This window comes from Cibotium barometz, chromosome 20 (genome assembly GCF_041138505.1).
Source record: "Cibotium barometz isolate CiBa-2024 chromosome 20, ASM4113850v1, whole genome shotgun sequence".
In the NCBI taxonomy this organism is placed as follows: domain Eukaryota; kingdom Viridiplantae; phylum Streptophyta; class Polypodiopsida; order Cyatheales; family Cibotiaceae; genus Cibotium; species Cibotium barometz.
Genome location: NC_141065.1, coordinates 56,440,180 through 56,453,702, shown reverse-complemented (window position 1 = coordinate 56,453,702; position 13,523 = coordinate 56,440,180).

The window sequence follows — 13,523 nt, the reverse complement described above, 5'->3', positions numbered from 1 at the left end:
GATAAAGTTAACCCTGACTTCAAGGCCATTCTTGACATTCCACTATGTAATGTTCACATATGCACATTGCATGGTCTATGTCGAATTATTGAGAAATTGGTATTTTTGTATATTGGATTTGCTTGGAAACTCCATCCCGAAAAAAATAGAAAGGATGCTCTTCAAGCATTGGAAAAAGTGTTATCCGATATAGGTCTGCATGGAGGTGATGTTCATATCACAAAGGATTTTAAAAAGTCTACCAATGGGAGGGAGGTACCAATCAAGCCCTCTATTGCGGTGTTAAGGCAAGAAGATTCTTGTCTCAACCCACAGTAGTAAGCAAGTAAGGCAAGGTAGAACAGTTTCAAGGATTAATTATGGATTGTGGAAGCAAGCCCATAATGCCGTGAAAGATCATGAGGCAGATGGGGAAGCACGAAATGTGAAGGCAGAGGTGTGGAGGTCTCTTGATCAACTCTTCATGCTCTGTGACAATGTAACATGGACAAAGAGTGATTACAATTTTGGGAAGTCAATGAAAGATGCGTGGACAGCCTGCAATATAACTCACTACATGGTAAAGTTCTGTCTTCTTCTTTTACTTAAGTGTGATCCTCTTTTTTTTTATAACTTACTATGCATTCTTATGTCTCTGTGAAAACAGCATATCATCTACAACCACCTTCTCTATTTTGTCAAAAAGTATGGATGCCCAGCAATTTGGTCTACCCAAGGCATGGAGAAGTCTCACTACATGGCACGTAATGCATTTTTCAGACACACACAACACTACGGAGGGAGTCAAAAGGCAAATAGTCTGAAGGAAGTCTTCCAATGGTTTTACCGAGGCATTCTACAGAGGCTGCATGCTAAAAGAAAAGTTGCTAGCTCCAAAGTCAAGCTTGCTTTTATTCTAGCCCAAAAGCAAAGACGAAGACAAACTTTGGACAATTCAATGGCAGCAGAGAGACAGACAATGGAGGGATTCGAAGATATTTAGAAACCATAAATGGACAAGTAAACATGAATAGCAGTTTGTAACTTATTGGTGTTATGTCCACATGTTTTCAAACTCAATCAATAGATTTTTAGTTTGTGGAACAAGTGACTCTTGGTGTTATGCCTTTATGTTTTGAGACTCCATCAAAAGTATTTCTTTTGTGAAACGTGTGATCTATATTAACAAGCATCAATACATCCATGAGCTACACACAAAAAATTCAATCAATACTACTTAATTATGCTAGACACACTATTGATCCTTACTAATAAGGTACTGAGTGTCAAACGCTTTTAGAAGCTACTGAGTGTGGGAAGAGTATTGAAGTGTCGTACGGTGATGGGACAAATTCAAAAGGGTACTGATTGTCCGTACGGACAAGGAACTGATGAGGGAAAGGTAGAGGATCAAAGACTTTGTACAAATCAGTTCAACTTCAACATAATGTTTGTGCTATATTTGATGACTAAATCCTATTACTCCCAGGGCCTGCCAATCGGAACTCTCTTTTTGAACTTGATTGGACTCTTTTTCTTCCTTGTTGGCTTGATGTCGACTGTCTGTTTATCAATGCTTGCCTCTGTTGCTTGTATGGGAGGGGTATCCTTGTCGTTAGCTATCTCCACGTGTTCTTCTTCTTGGATTGTGTCGCCTGATGCAATCATGGGTGGCTCTCGAAACCTTATGAGCTTGTGTTTTCCATAGCCCTCCAGACATTTGGGCTCCTTAACACCACATGCTAATGCATAAGAAGTGTAAGACAAAAAGTAAGAGGCCCTAGAGGTCTGCTTATTCACATAATCCCCAAATATATCTATGGCAGACAACCTCTCTATCAAAATGATCTTTTCCTTTTGCCATGAAAGATCATGTCCACCTAAAACCCTAGACAAACATTTAAAGAAGTAAACAATGGCTTCTCCATTGTTGCTCAACTGCCTATGGTAAATCAAGATCTTAGCACTGCCTAGATCATGAATATAATGAGCTAGGCTTGACATTTTGCCAAACCCAGCTGGCCTGCTTCCACTTGTTCTCTGGAGGAATGTGTCATCCTCAATTTGTAGCTGCCACATATCAAAAGATTGGAGTGAGACAATACACAACTACAAAACATTTAAACACAAGATAAAGTATTTGATTTGAAGTAACAAGATCATACCTTCTCATTTTCATCAGCAACAACAAGAAGTTCATCTTTCCAAAGATTTATTCCTCTCCCCTCCAGTCCAGCCTCTTCTTTAAGCTTTCCCTTGTATAGTTCTGAGAGATTCATAGCTTCCTGTGTGAGCTGGAAGGCAGCTTCATCTGGCTCTTGGAACTTTTCAGCCTCTTTGAAACAAATAGTAAGGGCCTCTGCAGGATCAAAAGTTATTTCCAAAGCCAGTAGTGAATGGTCATCCTCTATGCCAACCTCCTTGTCAAGCCTTGAAGCTTGGGCAATAAGGGAAATGGCATAGTCCTCCCTCAAATTGAACATACACTCTATATCATGGAGGAAAACATAATCTTTACCACCAATCAAGACACCTGGAAGCATGGGCACTGCATAGTTGCTACTCTGAACATCAAAATCTTCAACTGGCTATGTTGTCCTAAGAGTTTCAGTCCTCAGTTGAACAAGGTCAAGAGCAGCCACTTGCAGCCCCTCATCCTGGAGGTTGATATCTTCTTCATGCTTTGCCATTTTTGTTGCCACAGGAACATCCTCTTTTTCCTCTGCTTCAGATGTGTCTTCTTCTTCAGCCTCCTGCCCTTGCTCTTCTAGAGAGTGCTGATGGAAGACAATGTACATAAGGAATGCCATGGTTTCCTCAAGCACTCTACACTTTCTGGTGTGCAAGTTACAGTTGAATTTATATTCCTCAGGCAGGCTGTCAAATCTTCTATTCACATGGTACCTCAGCCTGTCAATGGAGACAATATGATTTATATGCACAAAAACCTTTTCACCTTTCACAATTCTTCCTGCCTCTGTCAGTTGTTTGAAGGTATCCCAATGGTCTGAAAGAAAATCTCTGTGATGCTCCAGTACAAAGCTCATAGTAGTGAACTCCCTGTTGAAAATACTATGGTATATGTGGAAGTTCCTCTGAGCCTTGCATTTGTGAAGAAAGTCAAATAGGAGCAAATCTGGAGATTTGTCCTCTTCTGGTTCCTTTTGTTTTGAGAGGGAAGACTCAGCTATCTGCTCTAGTCTCTTCCTTTTAGGAGCAAATCTGGAGATTTGTCCTCTTCTGGTTCCTTTTGTTTTGAGAGGGAAGACTCAGCTATCTGCTCTAGTCTCTTCCTTTTGCCTGAACCAAAATTTACATATCATGAATTCTATATGCTGACATATGCAATCAAGGAATGTATAGGATATCACCAAACAACTCCCTTCATGAGCACACATGACTCACCTGTGGTCTAAGTATAGTAGCAGAAAAGTCCAGCTTCCTCTTGAAAGGAGGGGCCTGAGAATCAATTGTTCCAAAGCAAAAACTTTTCTCATCATCAAGGAAGAAATCCCCAAGGCCAAAGAAAGCAAAACAATGAGGAAGAAGTGAAAACCAAAAGGGACACAGGAATTTGCAAGAAAACGCGATGTAGGGACATTTGGAAAATGTCAAGTACTCTCCTCGCACAATTTTCCATTTCTATTGATATCCATCTCCAATCAAATGCTAGGATCATCTCACAGATTCTTGGACAGTAGATGATACTAGGAAGAATTCCCCAAAGGTCAAAGAAAGCAAAACAATGAGGAAGAAATGAAAACCAAAAGGAATATAGGGATTTGCAGGAAAAAGCGATATAGGGCCACTCTCCTCGCATTTTGTTGCAAACTTCTAGGTTCTATTGATATCCATCTCCAATCAAATCCTAGGGTGATGTACCAGATTCTTGGGCAGTAAGATTCTTTGACAGCAGGACTGGGACATGTGACAAGAAATGCTGGGGCTTAGTGGAAATTTGGGATATTGGATGTGGTGGATGGGAATTGCCCAGATATCTGGACATCAAGAATTCTATGGATGGAAGAAATATATATAAAAAAACATTAAAAAGAATATAGAACTCTGACCTTTTTTTTTTCCTTTTCCATGCTGTTGGAGTTGCACTAGTGAATCTTCTGCTCTCTCCCAAACTTGAGCTGCAGCCTAGGTAACCTGGAGATCTGGCAGTGGTAGTAGTCTTCAGGCAGGTTGCAGTCTGGATGGAGTGTGTTGGGTAGGAAGGGATCAGAGAGGGAAGGAAAAGGATGATGGGAGGGTGCTGGCAGGGAGGAAAGACGAGGAGGGAAGAGTGGTTATGGAACTGATTATGAAATCATGATTAGCACAAGTTCCAAGGCAAAAAGTGTCCCATTCACATGTGCCAAGTTCAAACTCCAAGAGATCTGGGTCCCATCCACACGTGTGAAAAAACGACTCCATTTCACACGTGTGGTATTTAGTAGCTGCTTTGTTTGTATTTTGCGCTAATCTTTTCCCTCCTGTTTAATCTCTCCTATCTTGGCTCTCCCCTCTCAGCTCTCTTGCCTCCCTACCTCCCTACTCTGCACCATCAGCATCCGGACCAGCAGCACAGGTTCATCCCCAGCACAGGGTACTCATCACCAGCACAGCACACCCACAGATAGCTTCCAGGTCAGTAAGACTCTCTATATCTTTATCTTCTTGTTTAATAGTATAACACACATACTTTTGGGATGTGATGTAGCGTAGATATTAGGAAAAATATTATATGCATTCCTTAGCTTTTTCCACTGCAACCACAAGCACGAAGACTTTTGAATTGGGCTGGTTGAGTGAGAGATTGATCACTTCTTGCCTTCCATAGACTAAATCCATCCTGCATCAAGTTGCAAACACAGTGAAATGACTGAAGGCATGTTCCAGCATGCTGCCTCATGAATTTGTAGGAAAACGCGAGGAGAAGGCTTTAGGAATTTCAAACAGCCGAAATCGCGTTTTGTTGCAAATATAAAACTGTTGCTTCATCCACCCCTGTCATTGTGGTTTTGTGTCTTTCCAAGTTATCCATGGCTGTACTCAATCCATATTGTATTTAGTTGTAAAGATAGAGAAATCACTGTAGGAATATACCAGCATGTTACTTCAGGTATTTGCAGGAAAACGCGAGAGTGAGCTGTTAAGAATTTCAAACTGTCGAAATCGCGTTTTGCAAATTTATAAATGTTGCTTCATCCACCCCTGTCATTGCCTTCTTGTGTCATTCCATGTTCTCCATGGCTGTAATCTTTTTCCATTGCTTTGTATACAGCTTGTCAGAGTGATGGCAAGAACCAAGTCAACTGCAAGGAGTGCTGGCAAGGGGCCAGGGCTTGCAGCAGTAGCAGCTGGGGGCAGGCATCAAGGAATTTAGTGTGCCTCCAAAGGGAAGAGTTGCACATGGCGGCAGGAAGGGGAAGCCAATGATCCTGCTCCAGCAAAAGGCTAAGAGATTGAAACATGGTGCAGGTGTGCTAAAGGAGATCAGGAAGCAACAAAAAGCTATAGGCTTTGCAATCCCCAAGGCACCTTTTTAGAGACTAGTGAAAGACATATGTGATAGTTGGCACCTTGGTTTCAGGTGGAACAGGACTGCCATTCTTTCCTTACAGGAAATGGCAGAGGATTACTTGGAGAAATATTTTGAAGATGCAATGCTGGTAGCAGCCCATGCTCACAGGGTAACTCTGATGGGGGCCAAAGACTTCAACACTTTGTCCAGAGTGAGATGGAGGTATGACAAGCTGGTCCATCCTGTGGAATGGCAGGACATCAAGATGAGAGACATATTATTAATTCCACCTACAAGAAAGTTGAAGGTAGATGAGGTTAAGGTTGTTGAAGTAACCCACTCAAAGAACACCAGAGGGAAAGCTGCTTATGAGGAGTCACTGCAGCAGCAAATAAAAGAATCCAAATCTATTATAGATGTGGAGACTATACAGAGGGAGCTGCAGATACAGAGAAGGTTGCAGTAGCTGGGCCCTAACATAGTTGTCCATATTGAGGATGAAACTTCAGTGAATAATTTTGACTTGACAAAACCATGCTTGGCAGCATTGGCTCATAAGAATGAGTATTGCTCAGATACTATCATTCTTGCAATGCCCTAGTAAGTGTCTTTTATTTTACATTTGTTTGCAAAACAATCCTTCTTGTACCTCCTTTACACCCTACCCTAATTATTGTTTGGTCCAATGCAGCATGATGAGAAGCTGGCTTAACCACGCTGTACAGCATACAGTTCATATTATTGATCCTGCCATTTCCTTCAAGTTAAAGAGATGCAAAGGAATCTCCCATGGATATTTCCAATTGGTTCAGACACTGCGATTTTGATGTTGTCGATGTTTTGCTACTCCCATACCATAACAAGTATGTGGGTGACTGCTTCTTTTGGGATTCTTCTTTAAGATTGAGAACTCTTGTAGCCTTTGATTTCTTAATACTTTTTTCCTTACGTAGTGACCACTGGAGCTTTGCTTCTATTGACATCCAGCAGAAGCAATGCTTTATATTCAAATCTCTTAAAAACACACACAGAGAGCTGAAATTATAAGTGTTGTGTGTGCTATTTTTAACTTTAAACTTCATTATTTTGATTTAATGCACACTAACTGAATTATATGTATTGCAGTTGTATTAGAAGGCTTCTAGATGCATTGGATCACTGTCCTCCTAATGTCAATCTTTTGGATTCAATAGAGCCAATAAATTTAGACGTAGAAAGTCGTTCCCTCTACTGATGTCTATTTCATGCTATGCCTTTGAACCTATTGAATAATTTTGTTTTGTTCAGATGTTAACAGTTTCTAACATATCTTTCCAACTGTACAGACACCACAATAAGATGATTCAAGTAGCTGCGGCTGGAGAGTGCTGATCAATGCCAAATATATACTTTCAAGCTATTTTGAGATAGGACAGCCAGACCTTGTAAGAAAAAATAATTTTCATTTAGCTTCAAAATAATTGATATTGGTACAAAGTGTTCTAAATCATCATATGCCATTGCAGAGATGAGAGAAGATAGCTTCAGCTCAAATTATGTATATAGTTTCAGAGCTGATACAATTTGGAAGTTTTTGAAGTATGCCTTCCCCAAACCTATTGTACCAGCTATCTTTCTTATTAAGTTGTTTATGAATACAACTAGGCCTTACTCAATACAAAATGTCTCATGGCTCCACCTTTAAATAGGTGAGCAAGTGGACCTCAAGTCCATTCACACTCACACCCTTCTCTTCCCCTTCTACATAACCTTAGTCCCTTAATATCAGCATCATGTATATGTATGAGTATAGCATCCGAGATACATATAGACAAGTAATGCAAGACTTTGTATGCTCTCTCTGACCATTGCTTATGAGCTATAACTTGTTGTTGTGTAGGTTGTCGGGGTAGTTTTGGCTCTATCTCTGCACCTGTAACAAGGTTCCAAGATCCTTTTCCTTTCAAAAAGCTCTTAATCTTGTACTTCCATGCCTGGAAGTTTTTCCTATCCAACTTTTCACCCACAATTTGTACTGGGTTGTCTGACATATTTGCTCAATGCAAATGCACCTTCTGCACACGTCCAAATCTTTAAACAAGCCTTCCTCAACTCAACCACACTCTAATAAGGGTTCCAGATACTCTAAAGTACTCAAAAAAATTCACTGTTGATGTAGAAAATCAAACTGATTGCATCTAAATTGAACTGGCATACACAGTCCAAAGTACCCTATTTTGGCACACTTTCCAAGGCTTCAAATTGCAATGTAGTGGTTCAATCAAGTGTGGATAACTTGCATTACACCTAAACAAGCTCAATGTTGCATATCAACACCAACCAAGGTGCGTACATAACTTGCATTGACACCTAAACAAGCTCAATGTTGCATATCAACACCAACCAAGGTGCGTACATAACAAATTTATCAAATCCCCTTCTCTGTTTTGAGAAAAACCAATAAAACCAGTATTAATCCTGCTCTAATTTCTTTAATCCTTGTCCAAATTGAGAGCCCAGGCATTCATTATCTTAGCAATGATGTGTACTAGCTCCGTGTAAAAGGAATTAGTCTAATTATGAATAACGAGTGAGTAATTAGTCGATTAATCACTTATTATCTCACTAATTAATCCTTAATTAATCAGCTCAAATCTTCATGTTGCTCAAGGTTGAACTTGCAAAGACCTTCTTCGCTTCAATATATACCCAATTGCTAAGCTTCACATCCATTCATATCATCCATTTGGCATTAAAAGACCTTAACATTGTGAACTATTGCAAAGAATGCACTCCTAGCCTACGGAATTTAGCGCCGCCCACTTGTAGGGGTTTTTGGAGAGTTTGTACACAAAAATGATTGCTCATAAGACTTAGCAATGACCTAAGGTCGGTTGCCAACAAGTCAATGCATTGATTTGATGCAAAAAACCTTCATAAATTGCTTCAATTTTGAGCATATACTCACTATTTTGGAGGAGGTTTCAAAACCAGAATTTTTCTCTTATTTTAATGCATCAATCTTGTTCCAGATTTACTCTAGGGTTTGCACATGAGTTGCCAATACATTAATCCTTATCACATACATATTCCTTTGCTAGATTGCACAATACATCACTGCTTTCAAGCTCCAATGGAAAGCTTGCAAAAACCAAAATTTTCTTTTGTTTTGGGCAACCCTGATTTGCCTTGTTTGTGCTTGAATCACCTACAATCCGCTCAAGGGTGTTTAGCTTTGCTTACCCATGGTCCTTAGCTCTCAGATTTGTTGAGTATTTGTGTTGAAATATACAAGTGAAAAGGGTGTGTGTGGGAACAAGCTCTTGGATAGAGGCTGTAAAAGAGGAGATGTAATTGTGAAAGAACCTGTGAAAAGGTGAGAAGAATCTACTGGGAGAGAATAATGGGTAGCATGAGGGAATTTAGGAGTGTGGAGATATTCTGGGAGATAATCAGGGAAAAGAGAAGAGGTGGAGAGAATCAGGCAAGAGGTGGAGATATTCTGGGAGTGAATCATGGAGAAATCAATGGGATTTGATGCTTGATGTAAACACTATAAATTGAGGCATAGCCCTAATGAGAATTTGCTGGTTTTTGAGTATCCATGCCTACATTAATCTATTTGCTAATTATTCACTAATTACGTCTTAATCATTTCTTAATCACTTTGTTAATTATGTTGATTCTAGTGTTTGATCCACCATAGCTCATCATTTTGCTCAAATTTCAACATGGTATCAGAGCCATGCCTAGAATCAACCAGATTTATGAGCCCATTAGTGAATTAATTAGGATTAGTAAAATAATTAGCAAAAAAATCAATTTTTTAGTAAGCTTTCACTCTTCCCCTTCACCCCCAGCCAATGGAGGGTCTCTAGCATCTAGCACAGTTCAAATTAGGTCATGAGCTTCTAGCTTAAGCTAGCTAAGCTCCTTGGCTTCAAGCCTATCTATTCCACGCATCAAACCGCTGACGGCAGCTGCAGATTTTCGCAGAATTCTAGGCGCCGTTTTTCTGAAGTAGAATGAAGATTGCTCTTTGCTCAGTTCAAATGTCTTCAATTCCTCTTAGCACAAAGGGTAATCAAGCATGCTCTACAAGCTGGTGAAGACAGAAATCAATTTCATCAAGTCTACAGAGAGATCCAAGCTCTTCATCAAATCTGCAGGTGACTTTGGTAAAACAGAGATTAAGCTTTCATTATTTGGTCAAATCTTGTGTTTCTTGGCTTAATCCTCTACTAGACTCATTGCTATTGATGCCTTTGAAAGCATTTGAGCTCATTTGAAGTGGAAGGCACCAGATCTGAGCTCCCCGCATACTCTGTTTTCTGCACACAAACCAGAGCATTAATTTGCTAATCAGTGATTAATCAGTGCTAATCACTGTACTTTGGTACAATTGAGGGTTCAAATTAACCATTAGGTATCTGATACAGATCCCTAAAGCTTCAGATTGCAAATCGGAGTTGATTTGATACTCTAACCATCCCGTACAAATTGGTTACTCTCAATTTAATGTAATTTCTGGTGATTTTATGCTGATAAAATTGTTGTAATCATCTATTAAACACCAGATTGAGTTGTAAAAGGGTAGACACTGCCCTTGAATCTTGAATTTGGATCAAGAGGTAAGACCCCCTTCACATCACCATGAATTCAGCACAGGAAATAGCCAAATTTAATGGAGAACAGTTTTATACATGGCAAACAAAAACCATGTATTTGCTGATGAGGAAAAATCTGTGGGGATTAGTTGAAGGGAGAGATGAATGCCCAGAGAGAGGGGAAAATGAGTGGAAGAGTAGGAATGAAAAAGCATTGGGGCTTATTGCACTCAGTTTAAATGATGAGATCATTCATCATATCACAGGGATACAGTGGGCAAAAGATGCATGGGATGAACTCAATAAATTATTTGGTACACAAGCAAAAAATTCCAAGATAAATCTATTAATGCAATTCTACAAACTGGACATGAAGGAAAGTGAACCTTTAATCACACACTTGAACAAATATAAAAGCATTAAGCAACAGCTGGCAGCTATTGGCAAAAAGGTAGAAGATGATGAAGCATTAGCTGTACTTTTGAAGAGTGTGGACAAAGGAGATTATGAAAACATTGTAGCAACACTAAAGAATGTGCCTGAACTGAAGATACACGAGATAGAAGCAGCTCTACTGGAGCAAGAGAGCAGAGGCAAAGAGAAGAAAGGGCTCGACTCAACAGCAGGAGAGGAAAAAGCATTCTTCACCCGAGGAGGATTCTCTCGAGGACGAGGACGAGGAAGAGGCAGAGTAGGAGGGAGGACCTTCACTTGCCACAAATGTGGAAAGCCAGGACACATGGCGAGAGACTGCTACAGCAAACCCAGTGAAGAAGGAACGACATCGGCAAACTTCATGGAGGCTCCAAGAGAAGTGGAGTCGGATCATCTTTTCTGAGAGAGAGAGAGAGAGAGAGAGAGAACCCACAACCCAATGTAACCTGCCCCAATAAAGTAAAACCACCTCTGAGCCACCGATGATGTAGGCCAAGTGGTAGATGTATGTGTGAGCACTTTAGTCAAGGTCGCGGGCACTTATAGTAGCCTTGGACACATAGAGAGAGAGAGTGTCAAGGACTATGGAGTTTAGGGACTTGAGACACTGGTCGCGGGCTATCAAGTAAGAGGGAAACTTGATACAGGGTCCAGGTGTGTTAGGATTATTCACTTGAGGGGAGGTGTTGAAATATACAAGTGAAAAGGGTGTGTGTGGGAACAAGCTCTTGGATAGAGGCTGTAAAAGAGGAGATGTAATTGTGAAAGAACCTGTGAAAAGGTGAGAAGAATCTACTGGGAGAGAATAATGGGTAGCATGAGGGAATTTAGGAGTGTGGAGATATTCTGGGAGATAATCAGGGAAAAGAGAAGAGGTGGAGAGAATCAGGCAAGAGGTGGAGATATTCTGGGAGTGAATCATGGAGAAATCAATGGGATTTGATGCTTGATGTAAACACTATAAATTGAGGCATAGCCCTAATGAGAATTTGCTGGTTTTTGAGTATCCATGCCTACATTAATCTATTTGCTAATTATTCACTAATTACGTCTTAATCATTTCTTAATCACTTTGTTAATTATGTTGATTCTAGTGTTTGATCCACCATAGCTCATCATTTTGCTCAAATTTCAACAATTTGTGTGCTCCAAGCTTCACAGCTCCAACGGTTTGCTTCATAGCTTCTCTTCACAGCTTCTTCTCCCTCTTCTCACTCTCACTCATAAACCCTAATAAGAGAGCACCAAGCTCTGATACCATGATGAAAAATAGATCAAGAGAGAGGGAGCACACATAAAAGAGAAAACCCTAATGTATATTGCAAACCCTAACCATAGAGGGAAGCCATCTCCCTTCTCACACAATGCATAAAGCCATCATCCATAATCTACAACACACTACTTGTGTTGTGTCCACACACAGCTAACCCTAGCTAATGTCCACACACTATGATCAGCTGGATGTTGTCTCACATATGTTACTACCTAACATGCCCAGCACATAGTGCAACTGGCACAAGTTGACATCGAGCTTGAATCTCAACAGCCCCTCTCAAGCTCAAGATGTACTTCCATAGATGAAGATGTAGATGAGCTTGGGCAATCAAAGCTCTCAACAATAACATGCTACCTTGCACATAAGATAGAAAAAGAAGAGAAGAAAGAAGCATGCAAGGGTTGAGTCCAGGGAGTTGCACTTGGCCAACCCTAAGAGGGTTAACTCCTCGATGTGAAGTTGTTAGGGGCTCACTCCATCTCTTCTTGTGTCACCCAAGAAGAGACCCAATAGCTAGGTAGAGAGCAAAAAGGAGGAAGCTATTATGGAGAGCTCAACCTCTACCTCATGAAAATAGCATGCAAAAGGGACATGGTAGATAGCCAAGAGAGGGTAGAGGAAGAGGAGAAAAGAGAGCATTACCATCCCTACTTACATACACCAACAACAAACATGTAAGCAAACTAAACCACAAGCTCAAATGAGAAAGAGAGAGAGAGAGGAGGAAAACCCAAATGAGACAAATGGGATTGTCCCTTTTTATATTCCATAAAATGACTTATATATACAAGAGCTCATAGTTACAATGTTCGACCGCCCATTTATAATTGGGGGCCCAAAACTAGTCTTCCTAGTTTCTCTAGAATTATGTACAACTATTCCTCTCATGGCCGACGTTACACGAGAGAGAGAGGAGGAAAACTCAAATGAGACAAATGGGATTGTCCCTTTTTATATTCCATAAAATGACTTATATACAAGAGCTCATAGTTACAATGTCCGACCGCCCATTTATAATTGGGGGCCCAAAACTAGTCTTCCTAGTTTCTCTAGAATTATGTACAACTATTCCTCTCATGACCGACGTTACACAAGTTGTAAGCTCATCCCATGTCTCTATACGATGAGCGCATTTCATGGCCACAAAAAGATAAATTACAAAGCATGTAGCCATATAAAAAGTAATGTTAACTGGAGTGGTTAACACCCTTGCCACACTTGCCTGGCCGCCCCTCCACCTTTGTCACAATGGCCCCTCCACCTTTTTCACAACTGCCCCTTAACATCCCTTCCCCTACACCCTTGGAGGAAGGGGAAATCCCCCCACCCACGTCGCAAGAGGAGCAGGAAGAGGTAGACACTCCCCCTTGAACCCCCTCAACTGGCGTAATCCATTAGATCACATGGAATTCGAGCAGGTAATAAACATCCTGCTCGGTTGACAACTCCAGGAGGCCCCCATTGCATGGCATCATTCTCTTCTTTTCTCCCTCTCTCACGTGCAAGGTAGTATGTTTTGGTTAACAGAATTACTCTTCTTCCACTCTATTTTCAGATCCTTCAAAGTAACCAAGGTCTCCAAGATTCAATCGCACCTTTGTCAATCTCGTCAAAAGATAAAGGCAAGTGGTTAATCAAATTAAGGAAAGGATTAAATCTTTGAAAAAGAGTTGCTCTTATGTCAGCACAATATTCTCCTATATAATAGTCTTGAGAATATCTAAAGGTAGCAAAT